Here is a 13,476-nt window from a genome sequence, read left to right as displayed (position 1 = left end):
ATAAGACTCATCAGTGACGCTCATATCAAAATATTTATAAAGCCAAACAAGTACAAAGTTGAAAAGCATTGAGGATCGAAAGTTCAAAAAAGTTGTGCCAAGTACGTCTTAGGTAATCTATGCCTGGAATAGGACAATCTTTAGTTTTTCAAAAATTTCAAGGTTTGGGAAACAGGAAATTTATAAAAATGACCACATTATTGATATTTATGTCAACACCAGGAAAAGAATCGGGAATAGAGCAAATTATTACGTGGCAGAAATTTTGTTGTCTTCAATGCAGATTTGATACTATGGTTGCTATTTGACAAGGACGTTTGCATAAGAGATATGCATATTTTTCAGCAAAGGTTGTTTTGCCTTGGCATCTTTTGCTTTGGCATGCTGCCTCTTTGCTGGGTTAACGTATAGGAGTCCAGTCTTGAACTGTTGGTGGTCTTAGTTGACTTTATCTTTGTGTCACAGTTAAGATGTGGTCGTGGAGTTTTTTATGCTTTGCCTTGGATATATGCATTTTTAATGCCTAAAAAGGTTATTGCGTCTATTTACTTTGATATGTGTGACTGAGTTTTGACACTGTTGAAATTGTTTCAAAAATAAAAAAGATAGAATAAAATAAAGTAAGGTTTAGAAATTAAAAGCCAAGGTAACATGCATTTGTTTACCAGAAACAACAACAAAATGAATTCGTCAAAAGTTTAATAGTTACTTGGCAACCTGACCAACGGCTCGTAAACATCTAACCAATTAGACTGATATGTGCCTCAGAAAAATAGTTAGAAAAAGCGGATTAGTTTTTTAGACAATTATTTAGAATTACAAAATGCATAGTCAAAATAGATAAGTACAAATAGCGTAGGATAAACCCGAGAGAACCCAAACTTTTAAATGTTCTTATGTACATGTATATTCTTTAATTAGGTCTTTCCACTTTTCTGTGGAAAGACCTATTGTTTTTCTTCTGATTATTTTTTTTTTTTTTTTTTTTTCTTCCGCCTAATTTTCTTCTTGCGATAAACATTTATTTCGCAATATGTCGCTTAGATATTTGGTATATGATATCGAACAGTTTATGCGCTTTTTAAATTTACCCTGCGTAAACGAATACTTTTCTTTGTAGGAGTTATCTCCCCAAACACTGTTTTCCTTGTTAGCGCAACTCCTTCGCAACCGTAAAATATTATGACAAATTTATTTTACAAAATTTCTCGTTATATCCTTCGCATGATTTGTCCTATTTTGACCGAAGTGATATGAACGCTCCATATGAGAGTTATTTCCCCTTATGCATTTGATATAAGTGATATGCATTTCTATCTTGTAAACCATAAGTGCTAGAGACCAAGGATCTTTTGATTTGAGGTCCTTGGTCCAAAAATATAAAAATTAGGTCAAGGTCAAAGGTCAAGGTCATATTCTAATTTTTCAATTTGGCTTATTTCCACTAATTTCCATAAACCGTATAAGATATCGACATATTATTTTTTATAAATTGTTAGTTTCGACATGTCGTAACACATAAATTTTGATTGCAAGGGTACGTTAAACGTAAAAGTGAGTTTTCTCCCCTCTTGTATTTAAAAATACTCGTATGGTGATATAACTGATTAACCAAATATTATTAAACCTATGGTCTTTTGATTTGAGGTCCTTGGTTTATGACCTTGAAATTGATCTCAAGGTCATAGATTCATATGACGTTCTAGTTTTTGACCTTTGCTTTCAGCTCATATGTATACAAGATATAGCCATGAGACTTTTGGCAAAAGGTATCAAACCATTTAACCTTGAAAAAAACAACCGGAAGTGACCTTGTGTAAGCCGGAAGTAGCTTTTTTTTGTACTTTATTAATAAAAAAGTATATAGAACCAGATCATTTTGGAATCAGTGTCAATTAAATATTCAAATATTATCGGAAGTAACATTTTTCAAACCGGAAGTAACAAATTATCTCCCTTATTAAAACAAATATTGTATAGAAACCATATATTTCTGGAATCAGCGTACAATAACCTATCAGTTGACGATTGAAATGACATTTTAAACTTAATTTTACAACTTTCATATTAAAACACATTGTTTTCAATGGAAAGACCTTCAATTGTTCTCTGAATTATAGCAAGGTTTCGTTTTCAAAAAAATATTTATGTCTATATCTCGTTAATGCTATTGTTTTTGGTCATGGGTAAATAAATTATTCTCTCGGAAATGAAAATAGAGGATATCACACTAAAAAACACAATTTTAGAGTCGGAAACTGTTTATGACTTCGAATATAATCTTATACTAGTAAATGGTTCTAAAGTCATTTGATAAAAAAAACAGTTTGATATGTTTGAGATACTTGAATAGGTTGGCATACTTATGTCCTCGCACATGTAATTATTTATTAACGTTTGACGCAAATAAATGACTAACATTACATGATAGACTGCTACGTGTTTGTGATTAACCCAGAATACGAGTTATTTCTTAAAATATAACTCATTGATCAATGTAGTGCGAGATAAACAATTCACCAAGTTTTTCAATGTTTGTATCAACATTTATAGTCCGTGAAATAAAGTATTCGTTCCAGGCTGAGTTGTTTCTATGTGTAGAAAAACATGTTTGGCTAAGCCGAAATGTATCCATTAATATGATTGATGATTACATGGAGATTTCAAATATTCATTCAAAAAGTAAAATCACAAAAAAAATGAACTCAGAGGAAAAACTAATCGGAAAGTCCATAATCACATAGCAAAATCAAACGACAAATCACATAAAAACGAATTGACAATAACTGTCATTTTCCTGACTTGGTACAGGCATGTTCAAATGTAGAAAATGGTGAATTACACCTGTTTTTTAGCGCTAAACCTCTCAATTAGTTGACAGTCTAATCAAATTCCGTTATATTTAAAATGATGCGTGAACTAAACAGACAAAATTAATAAAATAGTCAAAATATGGGTACAGCAGTCAAAAGACAACAACAAAACAAAAGTGAAAAATACAATGTAATACCCATAATATAAACTTTCTGAATGATAAGGGATCCTTGAATAATAGTGCTGTAAAAAAAAAAGGAAAATATAGATTGTGTCAAGTGGAGTATAACTGAAATTTCCCAGCTTTTTACAAAATTTATGTTATGATCTTGCACCTTCAATTATGAATAACAATCATTTAAATCGAGTAAGGAAATGTGTTTATCAAATGATTTGTTAGAACTAAACACATGAAATAACCAATCGAGCAATAAACCTTCCGTTAGATTCCACCAATTTTATCCGAAAACCACTTTCTTTTTATTTATACAAAAATTAAGTACCATAACTCTTGACTGGAAAAAGAAACAATGACGATTATAGTAAAACACTATTTTAAGTGGTCGTATTCCTTCATTTAAAATTTATGCTTTGAATATCTGGAAACCATGTTCAATATCTGTAACATGCTTACACCATAAACTGTTGTGGTAAAATTGTAAACGACGTAAATCATATGTTTGTTCCAGAAATCAATCATTCTGGGGTTTTTTCTAATGGTAAAAACCTACACTTTTGTGAGGTAAAAGTTAAAATGACAAACTTCAAATTGAATCTGTACTTCGTGGTTTTCCATTTAAAGGTCATTTAATTCCATTAGGTTTATTTTGCAATTATTTTACTGAAAGCACGAAATTTGTTTATGAGAAATCGAACTTGACCAATGCTAAATGATAAAACACTGCCAGTAATACTCAGATAATCCCTAAAAAGGGGTTCTCAGTTTATAATTCAACAGCCACACAATTGATTTTTTTCAACAATCATCAAGCGATAATGCACAAAGTCCAGTACGTTTCAAGTAAGTAAAAGATTCTCCTTGTACTATGTACAAACCAAACTAAAATTGAGTTAACCATCAATCAAATGGCTTAACTCGGAAACAATCAAAGTTTAAATGGCGAAAAGAAATAACCCTGTCTCAATTGGTCAAAAAGATTCTTTTTAAATATTTTTTAAAAGTTAGTTCTCTATTTATCATGTTTATTATGCGGAAACTAAACATTTTAATAATCAAGAACTCTGAAATTTCATCAATAAAACAACACACAAAATCCAACGCAAACTGTGATTAGTGGTCGAAACTATTCTGTAAGTTACAGAAGCGGTTCTCTTGTTATCATTTCAAAACCAAAAATATGACAGGCGAACAATATGCGTTACCCCTATATGTCCCAATTCTATTGGGAAAGGATATAGAAATTGTAAATAAAAGGTAAATGGTTTTTAGTGCAAGTCTTAATTATAATAACAATCTTTATAACATATAGTTTTACCCTGATAAACAATCAAGTATAATCATACTTCTTTTTGATAAATCAATAAATGTTCGTTATTCTTTTGTTTAACACAGTATAATAAGAAAGCGAATCCCAACCTTTGTTTGAATAAAACAAAGCCCCAAAAAGTGTATCTAATGTATATTTTGCAATGGATTTTTAAAAGTTTGTCGAGGAAAAAGTATTCCGACCTATACATTTTACTGCAATATGTCAATTAGGGGTTAACTATTATTTTAACATGTTTAATGAGACTGTAATCTTATGACAAAAACAAACCATTTGTAATGTTCGAAGCATTGCATTATGCTCATTCAATAGCCGTATGTCTGTCCTCAGTCAAGACCCTGATTTCAGTAGTTGTCATTTGATGATGTGGTTTATAAGTGTTTCTTGTTTCTTTTTTTTATATAGATTATATCGTTAGTTCTCCTGTTTGAATGGTTTTACACTAGTTATTTTTGTAGCTCTTTGTAGCTTTCTGTTTGGTGTGAGCCAAGGCTCCGTGTTGAAGGTCATACTTTGACCTGTAATGGTTTTCTTTTCATATTGTTACGTTGAATTGAGAGTTGAATCATTGGTATTAAAACATTCTTATATCCATAATGTTGTACACACATTTGGTTGACAATGTATATATATATACATATGGCAATCTTGATAGCATGTCAAAAAAGATTGTGATATCATACTTTTACTAAATTATTAGATGATCATATAAATAGCAAGACCGATGCCGAATATCGGATGTTTGGTTCGTTCAAATCTGAGCACATAAAATGTCAACTTACTTGAATATCAATTTCGTACTCATAACATCAAGGTAACGATGTAACATACTTTTGTTTTTTCTACATTGACTAGAGGTATAGGGCAAGATTGAGATCTCAAAAAACAGGTTAAACCTCATGTTTGCGCCTGTTCCAAGTCAGGAGCCTATATCATTTTTAATTTAAGTGTATTGTGTATAGTTTGGAGTTTAGAATGACGTCCATTATCACTGAACCAGTATACATATTCGTTTAGGGGCCGGTTGAAGGACACTTCCGGGTGCGGGAGTTTCTCGCTGCATTGAAGACCCATTGATGCCCTTCGGCTGTTGTCTGCTATATGGTCGGGTTGTTGTCTCTTTGGCACACTCCCCATTTTCATTCTCAATTTTATTTACTTCATTTGTTTGCTTTCTATTTTGCTTTAAAACAATGACATTCATATACATTTAGATACATTTTGCAAGACCTTCCTGGGATTTATAAAATAGGTCTATTGCATTTCATAAACAAGCGGTTGATGTATTATCGATATGTACTCAATATATACTTAATAAACATTCAACAAAATAAATGTTATGTGTTATCGATAATGTTGTCGATTGGCTGAAAAACATGAATAATCAATTGTTTGAAATATCAATGATATCATTTACATAACCCGATTATTATAATTATTGTATTTTTCATGCCGTTGAATCAACATTGGTTTTGTCATAACAAATAAATATATATTTAGCGAACTATTACATAGTTTTGTTAAAGGGCCAGCTGAAGCCCTTCTCCGTGTGCGGGATTTCCTCACTGTGTTGAACACTAATTTCGTGGCCTTCAGCTCTTTTCTGCTATAGTCGGGGTTTTCCCCTTTGACACAGTCCCCGTTTCTATTTTTGATTTTTTTTATTGAACACTTTTTTTGCCTTATGCATTCGTTGACTATTGGTTTTAATTTTTGACTTTCCTTTTTGAATTTTCCTCTGAGTTCAGTAGTTTTGTGTTTTTACTTTTTATATTTACAATTATACAATTTTTTTTGTTTTTTAAACGTGATACTTAACCTAAAAGAAGTTAATAGCGAAAATTTAAGTGAAATATTGTGATGAGTCATTGCTTATCATGAATGTAAACATGAATGTAACAAAAAGTCGATATCGGCAATGCACCCGTTTGTTAAATAAATAAGTGTATAAAGGTAAAAAAACATAGTGAAACAAGGATGCAAACTTATGGCGTAGGTAAATACAGATTTTAAAAAATCATCTTAAAAAGTTTCTGATTTTGATAATTTCTAATTTTTATCATTAAAGCATCGGAATTTTAATATTTAAATGTAAATATATTGAATGATTACCAACGAATCGACAATTATTCGAAAGTTGTAATGAGTGTCGGTTGATTTGTAAAACGTAAAACAGTTGAATCCTCAGATTATGGAGAAGTCATGTCAACCACAACCAAAGTACAAAATCACTGGGAATCATTTTTTAAACAGATGGAAGAAGCGAAAATTGTTGTCATTTTAACATTTCCAATCTCCAGTTTATTCATTGAACGACGTACAATTATTTCCGGTTATAATTTATGACCTTAAGCATTCGTTGAATATTTATTTTTAAGTAGAGAGTCTTATAACAAAAACACTTTAGGGACTGTTGCAGAAATTTATTGATCGACATGTTTCGGTGCCTAGGGCACCGTCATCAGGATAAAAACAATACATAAAATCATGCTGAAGTACAAAATCGGGTTGTTAAAATTTTAACGTCACAATGTCACAAAGATAAGTAACGTTATTAATAGCAACTGAAAGTGAAAGTGAAAGTTCATTGTAAGTATGTAAATAAACTATAAAAAGACATTAAAATAAAATATTTTTGTTGTGAAAATGTTTGTTTAAATTATTCTGCCAACATGCAACGTGGAAAGAATAATACAATAAGTTGTCAGGCCAGGCTGTGTATAGACTGTATAGGTTGTGTGGCCCTAACACCGAAACATGTCGATCAATATATTTCTGCAGCAGTCCCTAAAGTGTTGTTGTTATAAGACTCTCTACATTTTATGTTTTTCATCATAAGGCGTCGGTTCGCTTTCGTTTGTAATTGAGTTTTTTTTTTATTTACAATTATCATATATATATATATATTACGTACTAAATAATAATAGTCGTCAAAATGTTTTTTTCCGGAGGAAGAAAGAAGAATTATTCATAAACAATAATTATTCTCAATCCGGAATTAAATGACAAATAATATTTTGAATTTAAAAGTAACATTTTAAAGACTTAAAATGGCATTATTAGTCTTCCTTGAATGTTTTAATGTCATACTATTGTTAACGTCAATCAATTGTTTATTTTATACTTATATTACAAGACACATTATCTGAAGATCTGTGAAAGCAGTGGAAGTACTAGTAAAAGTGATGAATTGAAACCGTTATTATCTTTTAATAAATTCCTTATATGTTAGAAGCATATGGATTCTACTTAGCTTTCCATATATTTAGAACAGCCATTTAACAAACGCAGGAATGGTCATCGTAGTGACTACACCTGCAAGCCCGACCTTCCCGTAAGTCGTCATTTAAGATCACATGGGCACGCCCAAGCTGATCTTAAAAAACTTACCATCACCATCATAGATCACAACGAGGATTAGTCAAAGGCCGCAAGACTTGCTTTGGAAAGTTTTTGGATAAGAAAGCTCAGGACAGTTTCCCCAGAGGGCATTAATGAAAAAACATAGAAGAGCCACTCATGTTCCCTACCATCACTAATTTCCTGTCATCACTTGTGGCCAGTAACTCCGGCTTCCGTCCTGGAATTTTTGAATTATACTTGTTTTAATTACAGTTGGCAGGGATGTGTAAATCCGCAGCCACGTTCTATTACTTAACCTAAGTAAAAATTAATTACTCATTTACTTATCATTAAATTACTAAATTTTTGGGGATGTTTAAATACGCAGTCTCTGTTACAATTGCTCTACCGTTGTCATATTTTAAATCTTATACCAGCTTAGATCGATCAGGACTGTTTATTGGGACTGTATTTCCACACAGTTGTGCCAGTTCACATCCTAAATAACTATTTTTATTTTGGCAAAGCTTTGTAGTCTGAGCGCCGTGTTTGGAAATTTTAAAATTTTTCCAGCGTTCGCTTAAATTGTATAAATTCAAGATTTTGATTGTGACTTAATTTGAATTGACATGATTCATTTGTCATCGTGCAATTACCGAGGAAGGATATCTGTTATCCAAAATATCTAACATATTGCTCGTTTTATTGTGTTTTGGTGATGTTGTACCCTTTTAGACTTGTTATATATTATATTGTGTAGTGTACTGCATCATGTTTATATGATCCATCGTTGATTTATCGTTGACTATTTATTCAGTCATTTAATATATATATATATATTAGGTAAGGAATATGGCAGTTGTTATCCATTCGTTTGATGTGTTTGAACTTTTAATTGTGCACTTTGATTTGGGACTTTCCTTTCTCATTTTTTCTCGGAGTTCAGTATTTTTCTGTTTTTACTTTTTAAACGTGATACCCAACCTTCAAAAAATGATTTACGGAAATTTATCCGGAAGGTATTCATAACGAATAATCGATATCGGCAATGCACCCGTTTGTTATATAAATAAGTGTGTAAAGGTAAACGACATAGTGAAACAAGGATGCAAAATTATGGCGTAGGTAATTACAGATTTTAAAATTTCATCATTCGTATTTTCATCATTTCAAATTTTTGTCTTCAAAGCAAAGCATGACAAGGAACGATAAGACCACTTTCCCCCTTTTTTTTTCTTGTTTTTCAAATTCTGTTTTGGAAACCTATCTATTATGTTAAAATATTCCCTGAAGTTTGAAGTTTGTTTAGATAAACTTAAAAACAATTGATTACTGCAACTGGATGAGGTGAGAGGGGTAAACTTTCGGTTATTATTCAAATATTGTAATTATTATGCACTTTACGGTGTTTAGTACAACTAATTTTTAGTTTTTGCTGCCTGTGCCAACGTGACACAGGGACTCTTTTATTCCAATATCATGAGAACTGTTTTTGCTGTCTAAATCGCCAAAATTTTCTCTGGGTCACGAAGGCGCACGCTTTTTATTTTTAAGAAACGATTGCCAAAAAGCGTAAATTTTTCTATTTTGCATTTTAATCCCCTCACCCCGCCCATTTCCTGAAATTAATGGTTTTAAAATTCATCCAAACAAACTTCAAACCTTAGTGTATATCTAAACGTGATAAGTAGTCTTCCAAAACAAAATAAGAAAAAAAGGGGGCTAACAACATTACTTATCGTACCTTAATGTGAATATATTTGGACTAATTGCCAATAATAATATAACAGTTTTTTGTTTTGTGAAACAGTTAAATCCTCAGATTATGGAGAAAATCATATCAACAACAATTGCTACGATTTTTTTTGGAAAAAGGTTGGAGTAGCGAAAATTCTTACAATTTTTTTTTATATATTATCAACGAAGATTCGTAGCGAAAATTCTTACAATTTTTTTTATATATTATCAACGAAGATTCGAACATTCGTTTAATATATATATATACCTATATAAACGTCTCAATAATGTGACAACTTTACAAGCGATAGATGCATTGGATCACCAATTTGCAGATTCAACCACGTTGTGATGATACATAACATTATTATGAATATATTCGCCTTTCACCTGAAGATTGTTGTAAAACATGAAAGTACTAGTGAATATTAAATAATATATGCACTATCCGGAAATGTTGGACTTTTTTATTTAGATACATTTATCTATACTCAAGACTTTTAACAATTCGATATATATATATACAACTCGTCTAAACATCAACCCAACAATGTTAGATCTGTAAATTTGCTTTCACAAATTTTTGGTTCTTACCTCGCCGGGATTCGAACCCATGCTACTGTGATATCGTGACACCAAATCGCCTGCACTGCAGCCGTCCCGCTAGACCACACGACCACCTGGGCGCTCATAAAAGAGCTTTCGCTGGCCGTATGTTACCTTTCCAGGTCAGTTTTAATCTAGCGGCGTACTACAGTACATGATATATAAGGCATGAAGATGTTATTGGTACAGATCAGCTAAATTATCTATAGTAAAGGATCCTACAAATTAATGTAATATGCAGTCACAGAAAATAATTATATTACATATATACATAAGTACGTCTGAGTCAGTGACAACCCTACAACAGATGTATCCATCGGATCGCCATCAATGATGCCCACCGAAAGCTCTTTTTATGAGAGCCCAGGTGGTCGTGTGGTCTAGCGGGACGGCTGCAGTGCAGGCGATTTGGTGTCACGATATCACAGTAGCATGGGTTCGAATCCCGGCGAATTGCGCGAAAGCAAATTTACAGATCTAACATTGTTGGGTTGATGTTTAGACGAGTTGTATATATATATATATATATATCATGTATATATTCATAATAACTTTATTTATTATTATAACATATATATAATGTATGTTTACATTTAATTCGTTTTAATTATAGCCCAACAATGAATTGTCTGTTTTTTTGCTCTAAAACATGTATATTTTGTCCTCAGATGGATTCAAGTCCTTGTAATTAATTATATAACATGTTGTTTACAAGTTGTAATGTTGTACAAATAAGAATTTGTACAGATTTTTTGTACAAGTTATCACTACCACTGGGTCGATGCCTCTGTTGGTGGACTATAAGTCCCCAAGGGTATCACCAGCCCAGTAGCCAGTACTTCGGTACTGGCATGAAAATACGGATTTATCGTGTTATTAAAATTTACTGTTACAAAATATTAGAAATTATTAGAAATTAAGGAATGTATCTCCCTCATGCAAAGCTCTGATTCCTTTCACGGATTTGGCTAAACTTTTTGGACCTTTTGGATTATAGCTCTTCATCTTTTACATAAGCTTTGGATTTCAAATATTTTGGCCACGAGCATCACTGAAGAGACATGTATTGTCGAAATGCGCATCTGGTGCAAGAAAATTGGTACCGTTAATTTTATTATCAGTGTTTCAGGAACTGATAGACCCAAATAAATGATGCACGCACACAGTCTTTTGTTTCTCACATTTCTTTTATATTTCCACAACTACATGATACAGTCTAATACTGAACATTGATACAAGAACATTATAAGAATATAAAAAGACATTTTTATGGATATGATTTTGGTATGAGGAGAAAATTAAAATTAGAATTTTAACCGTTCAGGTATTCACATTTCTAGTTTGAATACAGAGAAAATACCACTAAATGTTAGGTTGGAGTAAATAATTTTGTATTTAAGTCATTTAACAGATACATTGTAGAAGATAAATTTGTATCCCCTGGTGCAAGAAGGTATGGGTAAAAAAACTGATAACTTGTACAAAAACCCTGTACAAATTTTAATTTGTACAAACTTACATCTTGTACACAACATATATATATATATATACAATCCAATACACACAGTTCATAATAACACTTATTGCATTATTTAAGTAGTCACATATTTGGTATATATTTTAGGAGACAATATGGAAATAAGTTACCCATTATACCGGTTGTTTGTGATTCTTTTCTTGAAGACATGTTTAGATAAATCTGATGGACGTAAGTTTAGTAATTAGTCGATTTAAAAAATGATACTTATCAATTTGAGTCCAGACTTACCTTTGATAGTTATCTGTAAAAAAAATGCGGGAAGTTAGTGATATTTGAATGCTTCAAACCTGACAATCAAGTGACCAATAAGAATACTTCAGACCCAGTGTGATAACTGTAATGAATACCAGGAAGCGGTAAATATGAATTAGAACTATTTCGGAGTGGTACAACATGTTTTGAAATAACAATTGCAGAAAAAAACACGGATAAGGCAAATGAGGCGAAGAAGGAAAGTAGTCTATGGTCTCTATTAAGGCAACATATTTTCGCGGAAAAATTTAAATAATCCACATAAAATAAATTCCCCTTTTCACAATATTTGTTCAAATATTTTTTCTACTGAATGTAGCTTGCTTATAATTACATGTACCATCCCCTTGTATAAAATGGCCCTCCATTAAAACAAAGACGAACTTTGCATTTAAATTTATAATTTGCAATTAGAAAAGTGTACTTATACATTTCTATATTGAAGATAATCTAACATGGGAAGTTGAACAAAAAATATATCAGTACAATGAAGATATAAGCCTTTTCTGCCAAGTCGAAAACTGTTGTCCGGAATCGGCTGGATGGTGTAAACGGACATCAAAAACGGATTTAACAACAATATTTATTGATGTTAAAAATCAAACTGTTGACGAAAGCTCAAAGTATGATGGTGGAACTAAAAAAGGCGGATTTTTCTTAGTAATACGTAATGTAACAAGACACGACTTGAATATGGCGTATGTATGTACATATGGTTTTCAAGTGGGTAAAGAAAAGATACTAATGGAGACCAACGCATTCTTCGATGAGCATGGTAAGTATGTCGATGTATTAACTCCGTTTTATAATGCAAAATAAGGCTTCAAATAACATGTGCATATTATCTTACGTTTATAACTTAATTTACATTATAAACTATTTAGCGATTAGAAAGATATGAAATTTGCATTGCATGCTCATTTTTTTGTAATACGTATTAAAAAAACAACTCATTTCTGTCTATGAAGAATTAACATAAAAAATGTGGTGCATACTGAATAACCCGTGTAGCGGGTAATTTTAAAGTGTGCACTACATTTTTTTTATGTTATATCGAATAGGCAGAGAAAATATTACAGTTATTTCTTATAATTTAATACTAAATTCAATTTCAAACCGAAGTAAACCAAACAAACGTTGATGACGTCACGGTCACATAACTCAATTATGTGTATGGGCTAATTAACAATACAACTTCAGCCAATCAGAAGACGCGTTAGATCCAAAATTAAATTAATTAAAATAATGTTTACCCTAACACGACATTTATGTGTAACGATGCATTTATACAATTAGCAATTAGTAATTACAAAATCCGCTAGAATATAGAAATATCTTATTCATCTTATATTGACGCTAATATATACTAGGCAAAAACAGAAACGTTACATTGTTTTTAATTTGAAAATATCACATATATATTTATTTCAAATATTTTCATAATTAAAACTAGTCACCTAAATGATTTATCTATCAAAGTTACTCATTTATAAAAAATATCGGAAATGACGTGACGTCATTTTCTGATTTCAAACAAATAACCATATTTAAAAAAAAAATACTTGTATAGAGTTGGAATCGAGTTGTCCTTTTTATTATTTATTGTGTCAAACACGATTGTTAACCAGAGGTCGCATTAAAAAATTGAAAAAGTTACACGTAAAACAATTTCCCGTC

This window comes from Mytilus trossulus, chromosome 12 (genome assembly GCF_036588685.1).
Source record: "Mytilus trossulus isolate FHL-02 chromosome 12, PNRI_Mtr1.1.1.hap1, whole genome shotgun sequence".
NCBI lineage: Eukaryota > Metazoa > Mollusca > Bivalvia > Mytilida > Mytilidae > Mytilus > Mytilus trossulus.
Note: the sequence above shows the minus strand (reverse complement) of the source record.